The following is a 12,033-nucleotide window of genomic DNA, read 5'->3' as shown; positions in this document are numbered from 1 at the left end:
CTTTGATATTAATATATGCAACTATTGATTGATTTTCTACATGTTTTGTAATATTAAATATTCATGGCTTAATGTTTATTGACTTGTTAAGTAGGATGAATTGAAATTTGTCTATTATCATGTTTTTTTTCTATTGTTGTTTACTTGTTTCAGGTGCTTAAAGAAGGAAGCGAGAGATAGCTGGAGCGAGCAAGTAAGGACGTCATTAAGTAGGATAAGCGGGCCAAGAGTTAGGCCCTCTTGATTGATTCTAACCTAAGGAAACCTTCCATAGAATGTATCTATTATGGCTAGACCCATCAACGGGCTAAGGGAATTCGTTCGTGTCTACACTTATTATTTTACTTCACCACAAATTGGTGACTTCGCTGGGGAACTCAATCCTTTTGTTTGTCTTGGATTTCATGATATCATGAGAACTTTTCTAGTTCCACTTTCTTCCCTTGGTTCTGTTTCTTTTCTCCTGCTTACTGGTTTGAGTCTAAAATTCATAGTAGTAGATCTGGTCCCTGTTTCATTTTTTTTTTCCTTAGCTCCCTCAATCAACGCGCTTAATTTGCTGACAGTCGCATCAACTAGCGTGAGTTGCTGAGAAACAGTGGCGCCGACCAGCCTCTGGCGCTTGTTGTCAATTAGGTAGTCACGTTGATGCCTGTAAGTGAAGATCAGGGCTTGACCTCAATCTTGGCTAGTGTGTTCTGCTCTTATTGTTTTGACCCCATAAGCCCTTTGGATCGTTTTCTCCCTGATTAGAAAGCTACTTTTTGTTTGGTTTTGTTTGCTTGTTGGCTTGTCATCTTTCTCCTTGATTGATTCTGTCATTGAGTGGCCAACGACACTAGGGCATCTAGTTAGTTGTCCATTTAGCGGTTTGCGAACTCAGTAAGTCGGGTTGTAGGTGTACTTACTCTTTGCGTTTCGTTTTTTGGTCCTTTTATGACTTTGACCTCTTTTACACAAGTTTGAAAAGTTTTCGTTTGCTTTCCTAAACGTTTCTTTTCTGGCATGGATTACATTGTTTGTCTTGTGATTGGTAAAGTCGATGTTTCATTAGTCTGAATGAGTTTATCCTTTCGTGTGTTCATTTCCTTGAAGAGCTTATTGTCTCGAGAACTTTTTCACTGAAAGATTCATATGTGAAAAGTTTGTTTCGTTGTTTCATGAAAGAGTATGAAATTCTAGCTTGTTGCATCATTATGTTATGATAACTTGCGTCATTAAAAGACTAGGATTGTATCGAAATTTGAAAAAGGAAGAGAACTTGTTTTCTTTTGAAAGGACTAATAGATAAGTGCTTATCAGGAAATTAGGAATTGGAATGCTTTTTTCATTAGTTTATTTTTTGAAAAAGTAAGGTAGTGAAAGATCATTTCGTTTTCAATTGCTTGATTGTTTGCATTTGATTGAGTAGTTTCTACCTTATCTAGTGTAGGCATTTCATCGAATTGAAAGGGTCTTGTCTCATTTAGTTGCATTTAAGGTTTTTCGAGTTGCATCTCTAAGACCTGAAAACTGAAACATAACTCAGGATCAAATTTAAAATTAATTCAATTAACCTAAGGTGCATTTGACATTAGCGATCATATCTAGAAGGTCTAGGCTAGATATGTGTTCCAGCATCTTTAAACCTAGCAGCGGTCGTTAGCTTTGGCATTAGATAACGCTAGTACGGATTTGTGCTCCTTGTACCGCCGAGTATATAATGGGAAACTCCACTAGGCTGCAATCCTTTTATCCTTAGGAAGCCGAGTCAGCCGCCTTACAAATGTGATACACCAAACACAACATTCGGCGAGATTTCCTGCTCGTACTTCTTGGTTCACCGGGAGGTATTCTGCAGTTCACGGTTTCCTGGTAATCCTATTTACCTAGATCATCGAGAGCAGTCATTTTATATTTTTGACTCATTAAACTTAAAAGATCATTCGAGCACTTGTCCTTTCGAGCTCGTTTCTAATCGAAAGTGCTAGAGTCATCTTTGTTTCTTTCTCGACTCTTAAAAAATGAAAGAGCACCAGTCTTTTGTGTGTCTTAATAATTGATTGCCCATGATCCAAAAACACCCTGTTAGTATTTTCTGAGACCAAATCGTGAGTTTCCATTAAAAGAACATTTTAAAGCCTTGAAGTTAATTGTTCTGTCGACTAAGACAAGGTCATTGTGGCTGAACCATCTGGTTCAAGCAATTCCTATTCCTCTCCTCCATCTGAAAGATTGTCTGAGGAGTCATTTCTTGAGTTACCACTGTCACTCGAGGACCAAGATGTTGAGCTCGCAATTGTTCTGGGCATTCAACCCTTTCCATCTCATCCTCCGCCTACTTTCGATACTAGGTCATCTACTGATCTTGGCCTGGAACCTCTGGACAATCCCATTCAAACTCTAGAGAACTCGCCGACTACTGACGATTAGCTTGGACTAGTTATCTACCCTCCGAACCCTCTATTTGACCCTGTCGTGATATCACCACAACTTCCTTATAGTCCGTACGACCAGTTGGGTGTTCCTTTGGAACTATACCCTAGTACTCGTTGGGCCATTCATCGTTGTTTGTTTTTAGACATGGAACCCGAAGGCAATGCTCCAGTCACATCTCCGGATGAGTCCGAAGTTTCTACTCCACACACTATCGAGGGGGAAGAATTGCAATTGCAGTTTCCTCCCGACGGTTTCCCTTTCTCAGAAGGTATTCCCGCCAGTTTGCCACCCAACTATGTGTGTTTGGCACAATTGTTTTCAAGTACACCTAGTGCCTCATCACTTTACCATAATCCTGTATGGGCGTAAGGCACCAAGCCTACTTTAGGTCCGTTCGTTATGAACACGACTTCCCAATAGGCTGTTACCTCAGTACTGGTGCAACCCACTGTTCAAAATACTCTTGTGTCGTCAATCCCAGTTACCCGTCAAGCACAACTAGCAGTTTCAAATATTATCTTTGTCAGTTCCTCCATCCCGCTAGTCAGTGGCCAGGTTGTGCCATTGCCTGGGGGGTAGAACCTGATTTTTTCTATGGTGTCAGGTGCCACTAATGTGAGCGGCTCACAAGCTCACATGCTTGGTATAAACCAACCTTCTTCTAGTATTATTTATAACCCTGTTGATCCTACTGGATCAAGTAATGTCCAGTACCAATAGGTTCAGAATCTCGTTGGCCCGTCTGGATCAAGCAATGTTCAGTATCAGCAGCCCTATGGGGCTCAGGTCAAATACCAAAATCCTTACGTTCCATATAATTCTCAAGAAATGGTTAATAAACCTTACACCCTCCAATTTGGGCAGTACATATAGCCTAGCTATGGCCAGATTCAGTTCGGTAATTTCTTGGGCACTGTTCAAGTACCCTTGCAACAACAAGGAAAACCTCTACAACCATGAGGGAAACCTTTGTTGCAGCAAGTTCTCTCCACAAAATAGCAAGGGAAAATGATCTTGCAGCAAGGGCTCTTTGTGAAACAACAAGGGAAAATGATCTTGCAGCAAGGTCAACTGCAACAACCGTAAGGTCAGCCCTTGCAACACTTGCACCAAACCGCAGCAGCAGATGCAATATGCTCCGCACACCTCTCAACCCATGTCCTCGCAAGGCCAACTTCTGCAGCCCTAGGGACAAATTTTGCAACCACAAGGTCAACCCTTGCAACAACAAAACCAACCAGGGCAACAACAACCCTTGTATACATATCAACAAGGTCAACCCTTGCAGGGGCAGGGTCAAGGTCAAGTCCTGCAATAACAGGCTCAAAATCCTCATGTCTTAGGTCAACAGGTTCAAAATCCTGTCGGCCAAGGGCATCAGGTATAGAACCCCTATGTCCAAGGGCAACAAGTGTATCAACCTTATGCCCAAGGATTGCAGGTCCAAAACCCTCTTGTTCAGGGACAATAGGTTCATCAGCCGTATGTTCAAGGACAATAGGTCCCATATCCATATGTCTAAGGTCAACAGGCTCAACAACCTTTTAACCCGTACGTTGCTTATCAGCAACCTATGGCTGGATAGTTCCAAGGTATTCAAGGTCAAAATTCCCCACTGTGGGGCCCAAATCCTTAGCAGTATGGATGGGCTCCTCCCTATGGTCTCGCTTAGCGACCTCCCATGCCTTTTAACACCTAATTTCCTTTCTTGGCTACACTCGAGTTGCCAGATGTATCTCACCTTACGAATGATCTGATCCTTCATTCGCCGTACCAGCCTTCGGTGTCGTCCAAGATACCAAGTGATTGCCCAATGTTCGATGGGAAAGCTAAAGAGGATCCTCAGGCCCATGTGATGACATATCACCTCTGGTGCTTGTCGAACTCGTACGTGGATGATTCCATTCGTCTCCATCTTTTCCAACGAACCCTCACGGGTGCTGCAACAAAGTGGTATATTGAGCTACCTCAAAGTACTTACCATGACTTTAACTCTTTAGCCATGGCTTTCCTCACACATTTTTCAGTTTCCGGTTCGCTATGAAACTGACACCTATTTTCTCACATCACTTAAGCAAGATACTGCGACACACATCTTCAATCACATCCATGAATGGAGACGTAGGCGTCGCCTGATCAAATTCGAGATTGCTGATCAGTTGCTCACTGAATGGTTTACCAAATCATTCGTAGCCCCAATTGCTCACGATATAGCTATGGGTGGATGCGTTACTTAAGAGTAGGCCATTGCTCGTGCCCAATACTTGGATCTAGTTTACTCTCATTCTAGCACTTTGTACGAGTTATTACCCAATGCTCTGTGACCATCATTCAATCCTCGAGCATCAAAGTCACTAGCTGTCCCTCCCGTCGATGGAGTTATTGGTTCAGTATCCCAGACCCCCGCTAAAACTTCTTCCAAATAGAAGTCGGTCTCAAATGCTGTCCCTAATAGTTCATCTTAGAATCCACCTGGCCCTGGTAAAACCTCAAAGGTCCACGCTATCCAGTCTATTGTAGCAGATGTTAGCCTCCTATTGCTATAGGTTTCATATTTCATGATTGACTGTTTACATGCCAAATATGTCATCCTTTTCATGCTGCAAAGGTTCCATATTTCCAAGTAATTCCATTTTTGAAGAGTTTTTCAGTTAAGGGAAGGCTAAACAGCTTAATCTTGGTTTCCCTAGGTTTAAATTGCTTGTTTTAGAAGATAGAGAATTAAAATCTGTCCAAACTGTTTAATCTTGGCGGATTGTTAGATAGGTAGAGAAGCAAGGGTGCTCAACAGCTTAAACTGAGCCCCTGGATGCAATAAGGGCAGATTTAGATAGGAGGATAGCCAAAAGAAAAGATGAAAAGCTGGGTTTGCTAGTCTAAGTGCACCCAAACCAAAAAGAAGAAAAAATGTTAGGCTAAGTAGGCTGGGTAGGTAGTTTTTGAGGTTGCAGAATGAATAAGTGTGATCAATTTTGTATTTAAAAATGTTTATTTACTTCAGATCACAAGTATAAAGCAGTTTTCCCTTGGAGCAGCTCAAGAGAGGCATGACTAACTTCCCCTTCTTCCTTTTTCCCCAATCATTCACTAATCTCCCCTATGGATGTTAAGATCTGCTTGACATCACTAAAGTTCATCATACTTCACAAACCTTTTGCCTAAGTAAAGATCTGCTTTGCTTAGGGGTGCTCATATTTCTTCTATAAAGTCCTATTTCCCCTTTGTAGCCTAAGATTTCTATCCTTAACGCTTTCTAATCAAAATTCATATTAACTGCTAACTTATTATGTAAATCCCTATCTATTTCCCCTTCCCCTACTGAAAATATGATAAGAATCCCTCTATGTACATATCTCCTCCCTCTAGTTGAAAAATAACCATAAATATGCCTTGGGAATTACTAAGTTTGCTTGAAACTTAGTAAGAACCCTTAAGTTTGCTTCTTTAACCATCTTCCTATGTAATTGGACCCCTTCGAATGCATAAAATCCCTCTGATGTATAAAAACCCTCCATTAACCTTGTTTTTACCTTTTCAAGGCACAAAACCCTCTTTCAATGCTATCGGACCCCTTCCGATGCATTAGTAACCCTTTTTAGTGCACAAAAATCATCCTCCGATCTATAAAGCCTTCCCTTGATCAAAGGAATCCCCCTCTGATTGCATTAACCCTCTTTCGATTGAGTGTTTCTGTTATGAAACCAGCTCAAGAAAAGATAGAAAAGATAGATTAACACCTTAGAATTCAGCCTCTTTGAGGGGGCAACCTCCTTTACATTACATAAATGAACAATTCTTGAATGATACAAATGAAAAGACCTCCTTTCTATATATAGGAGTCTAAGGGGTCATAACATAATCGGAGCCGACATAACAATAATAATGTAAGGGCACAATAATAACAATAGTGGGCTTCTATGGGGTACATTAGTAACAATATGGGTACTACGTGGGTACATCAATAGAATAAGTGGGTTTTACTAATAACAATAAGGGGTTACACTAGTAGTATAGGGACCTAACATGCCCCTCTCCTTCAAAAAGTGTTGTCCTCAACGCTTGAGTAGTTCTTGATGCTTCTGTATAAAATTCTTGTCCTCCCATGTGGAATATTCAGCGGGTAAGTTCTTCCACTTGATGAGATACTCTGAAATTGATCGATTTCGTAGTTGTCGGGTTCTTGTTTCTGTGACTGCTCCAGGTTCCAATATGTTGTTTCCTTCCTTTTCAATATCTGGCAATATTGTTTGAATTGGGATCTTTTGCAACTTTTGAATAAGTGGCCATACTTCTTTGTCCTTCTTCCATTGATCCCTTGCTTCGTTTATCCAATCTGGTTGGATAATAGAAATAGCACAAAACAATGCTTCCACATCCTCATCCTTGAAGAGTCTTCCCATTCGGTAAGGTCGCCATTTTTTAAGTGCATGTAGTATTGCCAACATTTCCTTCTCATAAATAGCTTGCTTTAGATGTAGCAGTAAAAATACCCGGTCACCTACATCAAAACATTTTTCACTATGATGTTGATCTACCTGTTGTTTCATTTGATTTTGCACCGAAGTGGCGTTATCCTTTAAAAGTTGGAGAACTTGTTGTTGATGCTCGATGTGATCTTTCACTGCTTGAACCTTTTTCTTCTTGATATGTCCTTCTATCTTTAGAGTTTGAGGAGTGGTAATTTCTTCCAATCCTTTACAAGATATGGTCAGATTCATTTCTTGACGCTCGATGCGATCTTTCACTTCTTGAACATTTTTCTTCTTGATATGTCCTTCTATCTTGATAGTTTGAGGAGTGGTAATTCCAACCAGTGAATTACAAGATATTTCTTCTTTCTTGATGTGATCTTTCACTTCTTGCACCTTTTTCTTCTTGATATTTCCTTCTATCTTGAGAGTTTGAGGAGTGGTCATTCTTGCCAATAGTTTACAAGATATGTTCTGATTCATTTCTTCTTTCTCTGGGGTGGGGTCCTGGCGTATATCTTCTTCTTTTGATGTTTCTTGATCCTTTTCTTCCTCCTCTTCATATTCTATGTAAAATAATTTCTTCTCAGCACACTTATGACCTTTAGTGCATTTTCTATCACAATTGTAACAAAGCCCTTTTTCTCTTTTTTCTTCCAATTGTTGTGGTGTAACCCTTGTAGGTTGTGGAAGGCTAGGAGAAGCAACACTTCCATCTTTATAGTTGTGAGGGGTACGCTTCCTGGTTTCCATAATTTTGCTTTCCACTATGTCACAAAGCCCTTTTACTCTTTCCAATTGTTGTGGTGTTGCTCTAAAGAAGGTGTTGCTCTTTGTATCCTTATAATGTGCTATCATTTTCTCCGCGAAAATTGACCACGTAACAAGTTGTTTACGAGAACAAAGCCCTTTGTACCATAAAAATTGATCTAGTTCTAAATATGAAGATGCAATACATACCTTTTGTAACAGTTGTACACCATGTAGATCAAAATATTGCTCCATCTGAAGTATCCAATTTACCGGATCCTTGCCATCAAACTTCCTCATCTTGCTTTTTCTTGATTTTAGGAGCTCGACCTTGAAACGACTGTAACTCTGTACCTTTTGATCTTTAAGTTCTGAAATTGCAACGTGTAGTAGCCTTCTGTGTCCTCTATCCAATGCCACTAGTCTGATCCAAATTGGATTCTCCAAGAAAGAGTTATGCACAATCTCCTGCAGTGACCTTCTTGCGAAATTTCAATCCGATGCTCAGAAAGAAAGTTATGATGATTTTCCCCAGGTCACCTGTTTTGAATGTAATTCAGGAGTCTGCAAAAAGACCAACTTCCTCAGATCATATCTCAGCAAATATCAGGCAAAAAGCTCTGAAATTCGGACCCAAGGTTCAACGCGATTTCTTCTCAAATGGGTTTTTTTTGTGACTTCTGAAACATCACAGAAAAAAAGTTATAGCGAAAATTCCACGATGACCTGTTTGGTGCAGCGAAACCCTAGAATCCAAAGCTCTGATACCAAATGTTATGAAACCAGCTCAAGAAAAGATAGATCAACTCCTTAGAATTCAGCCTCTTCGAGGGGGAAACCTCCTTTACATTACATAAATGAAAAATTCTTGAAAGATACAAATGAAAAGACCTCCTTTCTATATATAGGAGTCTAAGTGGTCATAACATAATCGGAGCCGACATAACAATAATAATGTAAGGGCACAATAATAACAATAGTGGGCTTCTATGGGGTACATTAGTAACAATATGGGCACTACGTGGGTACATCAATAGAATAAGTGGGTTTTACTAATAACAATAAGGGGTTACACTAGTAGTATAGGGGCCTAACAGTTTCCTCCTCCGATCGCATTCCCCCCTTTCCGACGCGATATCGCTGTCAGAGGTTGCAGCGATCATTTGTTGGCCCATATAGTGATGCTTCGATGGAAACCCTCCGATCACGACTTCACAATCGGCGGTCACAAGAGTTCTATGCCATATTCCATATCCCCCGACCCCTCCGCCGATGCGATATCGCTAACGCAACCGAAAGCGATATCGCTATTGCAATACATCCCTGTCTTATATCTCCGCTTTCTCCTATATACTTTGCTTTATCGTTATGCCCCGTTTACCGCATTTCTCCAGTTTTTCCGCAAAATTTAAGTTTTTCGCGAAACTTATGTTTTGTCGCGCCGCAAGCCCTCATCGCTATTTCGCTATCGCATCGCGCATATAACCAAAGGCGCGTACCCCTGTTCCCTACCGACGCGATATCGCCAATCGCGCGACAGCCGTCCAATCTGCCCCCAGATCCAACGGTCCACATTGTGTCGCATTGCCCATTTCGCTTCGCCCATCGCATATATGTAAAAGGTTCCGACCCATTGCCCTTCGCCGATGTGATATTCCGACTCATCCTCAGCCCTCTGATCTGCTTTCCCAGATTCGACGTCTTTTGTTGATTTCGGAGCGCCCCCGACGTGCGGAAGTTGGCGTCCGATGGAGGGTGGTTTTACTGCCGTACGCAGGGATGCGTGCCCTGTTTTCATTGCATCGGGCCTCCTCTGACACTTACCGCCCCCGTTCAAAAGATGGTCCGATAAAACCACTTAACGTCGTCTACCTGCTTCCCCACCCTGCCACTGTGTCATGTGCCACGTCATCTTGCCGTACCTGGGACCCGCCGATGACGTCATGCTGACGTCATCACAAAAAAAGGGCGTGCCAAAATGCCGCGAAAACTCAAATTTGCTCCGGACAATGGGCGTGGCCTCAACAAGGCATCAGTGAACGAATCCTCCACCATTTTAGCAGTAATTCTTCCTCTTTGATCAAATTTTGATCGGCCAAGCGCCGATACTCCTCCAGAAGCCCGTGGAAATCATTGCAGCAGCTATTGTTGCCTTAAAATAGCAGAAAAGGGGTGATTTGACAGTTTGAAGTATATCAGTGGAAGAATAGAGCCCTGATTCAGGTTAAAGAGTATCAGAGTAGCGACAAAGAGTATCAGTTAAAGATTTGCAGTGGAAGACTTAAAGTCGAGGCAGATAAGCAATAAAGGGCCTCCATCCAAGTCAAAGAAGCAGTAAAAGCCATTCAAAACTCACCAGAACAGATTAGTGAGTAGTAAAGACACATGAGAGCAGCGCTTCAGAGCCCAAGACACAGTTATGGCAAAATGGCCAGCGCAGAGCTCAAAGGACACCTCAAAGCCTCATTTTTAATGCTGCTGCCTCCAGCGCAGCTCAAATAGATATTTTTGCATTTATTTCAGCAGAAATTAGGTTAAACATAGTTATTTCCCCAGATCTTCCCTCAGATCTGTTTTGTAGATATTTTTCTTATAAATACCTCCCCAAACAATGTATTAAGGGTTGGTTGGTTGGTCGATAAACTCATTCTAGACTTGCGCTGTATATTTTGAGAACTTTTATGAACAAAGATAGCTGGAATGCTTTGCTTTTGAACTGTCTGGTGTGGATTTGATGGCTGAAGAGTAGATTGCAGAATTCTAGTGCTTCTACATGGAACAATAAGTCTTTCTCCCCTGTTTTCAGTCTCTATGTTTGTAATATCATCTATGTGTCATGATCTAAGTTGCAGGAAGAAATAATAGCTCAGATGTTGCTTAACTGTGCTTTGTGCTCAATTCCTGTTATTTCTCTATGTTTTCTGCTGAATTAGTTATGAATATGAATACTTTATTGCTCATATTTGCTCTAGTTCCTTCATATATGAATGTTGTTTAGGAATCCTTGATTGCTCCTATATAATGTTCACTCACCTTCCCTCTGTTAGCATAATGAGAGCTACTTAGTTTCCTTTCATTCCCTGACCGACATTTCACCCTTATTCCAGCTTGAAGTTGTTCCTTGTTTAGCTATCATGCTCTGTAGTCACTCTTTGCCAAAGAAGACACATCCAGCAGGCCTTAATCCTTGACTCCATGCCCAATGGTCTGAACTTCTCACACTTTGCATACCAACTCTGTCTGAAACATCATCCATCCATCCCACCAAACTCAAAACAAAACCCATGTACACCATAACTAGCCCAAAATCATCCTTAATCAAAGCTATATTATAAAGAGAGAGCCCTCTTTGATTGCAGGAAGGCTAGGACCTGCAATCCAAAGATTGGTTTGTGGTTACCTCTGCCGTATCCCTTAAGGATCCAAGGGACAACCTGAGTGATAAAATCATTGGCGACTCCACTGGGGAATATTCAAAAAATTCCAAAAAAACAAGTTAGAAGATGGCTCCCAAGAAGAAATCACGCTATACAAGGTCAAATCCAGACCCAAATCCCCCAGCTGCTGTTGAAAATCCTAATTTAATCCCAAGGAACCTCAGGAAGCTAGAGCGAAGAGAAGATTTTGCTGATTATAGTCCTGAAACAGTTCAGCCAAGCTGTGTTCCAACCCCTGTTAAAGTTTTATTTTGTTCAACCCCTACTTCCCCTTGTTCATCATCCATCTCTCCAAACACCTTTTCCACTCCTCCATTCACTACACATACTACCACTATTACCACTGTTATTACCGTTGTTCCAGCTGTTCCACTTATACCAGTAAATATGGCGAATAGATATGCTCCTTTACAATTGCCTGCAAACCCTGGGGCTATGCCTCAGGATTATCAAACTAAAATCACATATTTTGATGGTACTGGTTCTAACACTGCCCTGCAACATACCAAGAAAATTCAGGACTATTTTGAGAGTTATGAAATAGATGATTATCATGTAAGAATGAATATTTTTGTCCAAAGTTTAACAGGAGACGTAAGGCCCTGGTTCAGAGCTCTCCCTGCAAATTCCATAGCTGACCCAGAGGCCCTTTACCAAACATTTCTTAACAGGTGGGAGAAGAAGAGGGACCCTCTGCACATATTATCCGAATATGACACTATCAAAAGAGGCCCTCAAGAAGATGTCTTAGACTACTGTGCTAGGTTCAACAATATTTACAATGCTATTCCACAGAACCTTAGACCTCCACCTGATCTTACTTTATACAAATTCCCTGATGGATTTGATTCTAACATGGCATATCAATTGAGGGAAAGAACCCCTCAAAGCTTAGCAGACATGCAAAATGTAGTTGTTAGTGTGGAGGCAAACCTGATTGCCAAGCGAAATAGAGCAAG

The sequence above is a fragment of the Pinus tabuliformis genome, chromosome 5_1 (assembly GCF_031772625.1).
Source record: "Pinus tabuliformis cultivar Carrire ecotype Pingquan chromosome 5_1, CPIR1, whole genome shotgun sequence".
Taxonomy (NCBI): domain Eukaryota; kingdom Viridiplantae; phylum Streptophyta; class Pinopsida; order Pinales; family Pinaceae; genus Pinus; species Pinus tabuliformis.
Note: the sequence above shows the minus strand (reverse complement) of the source record.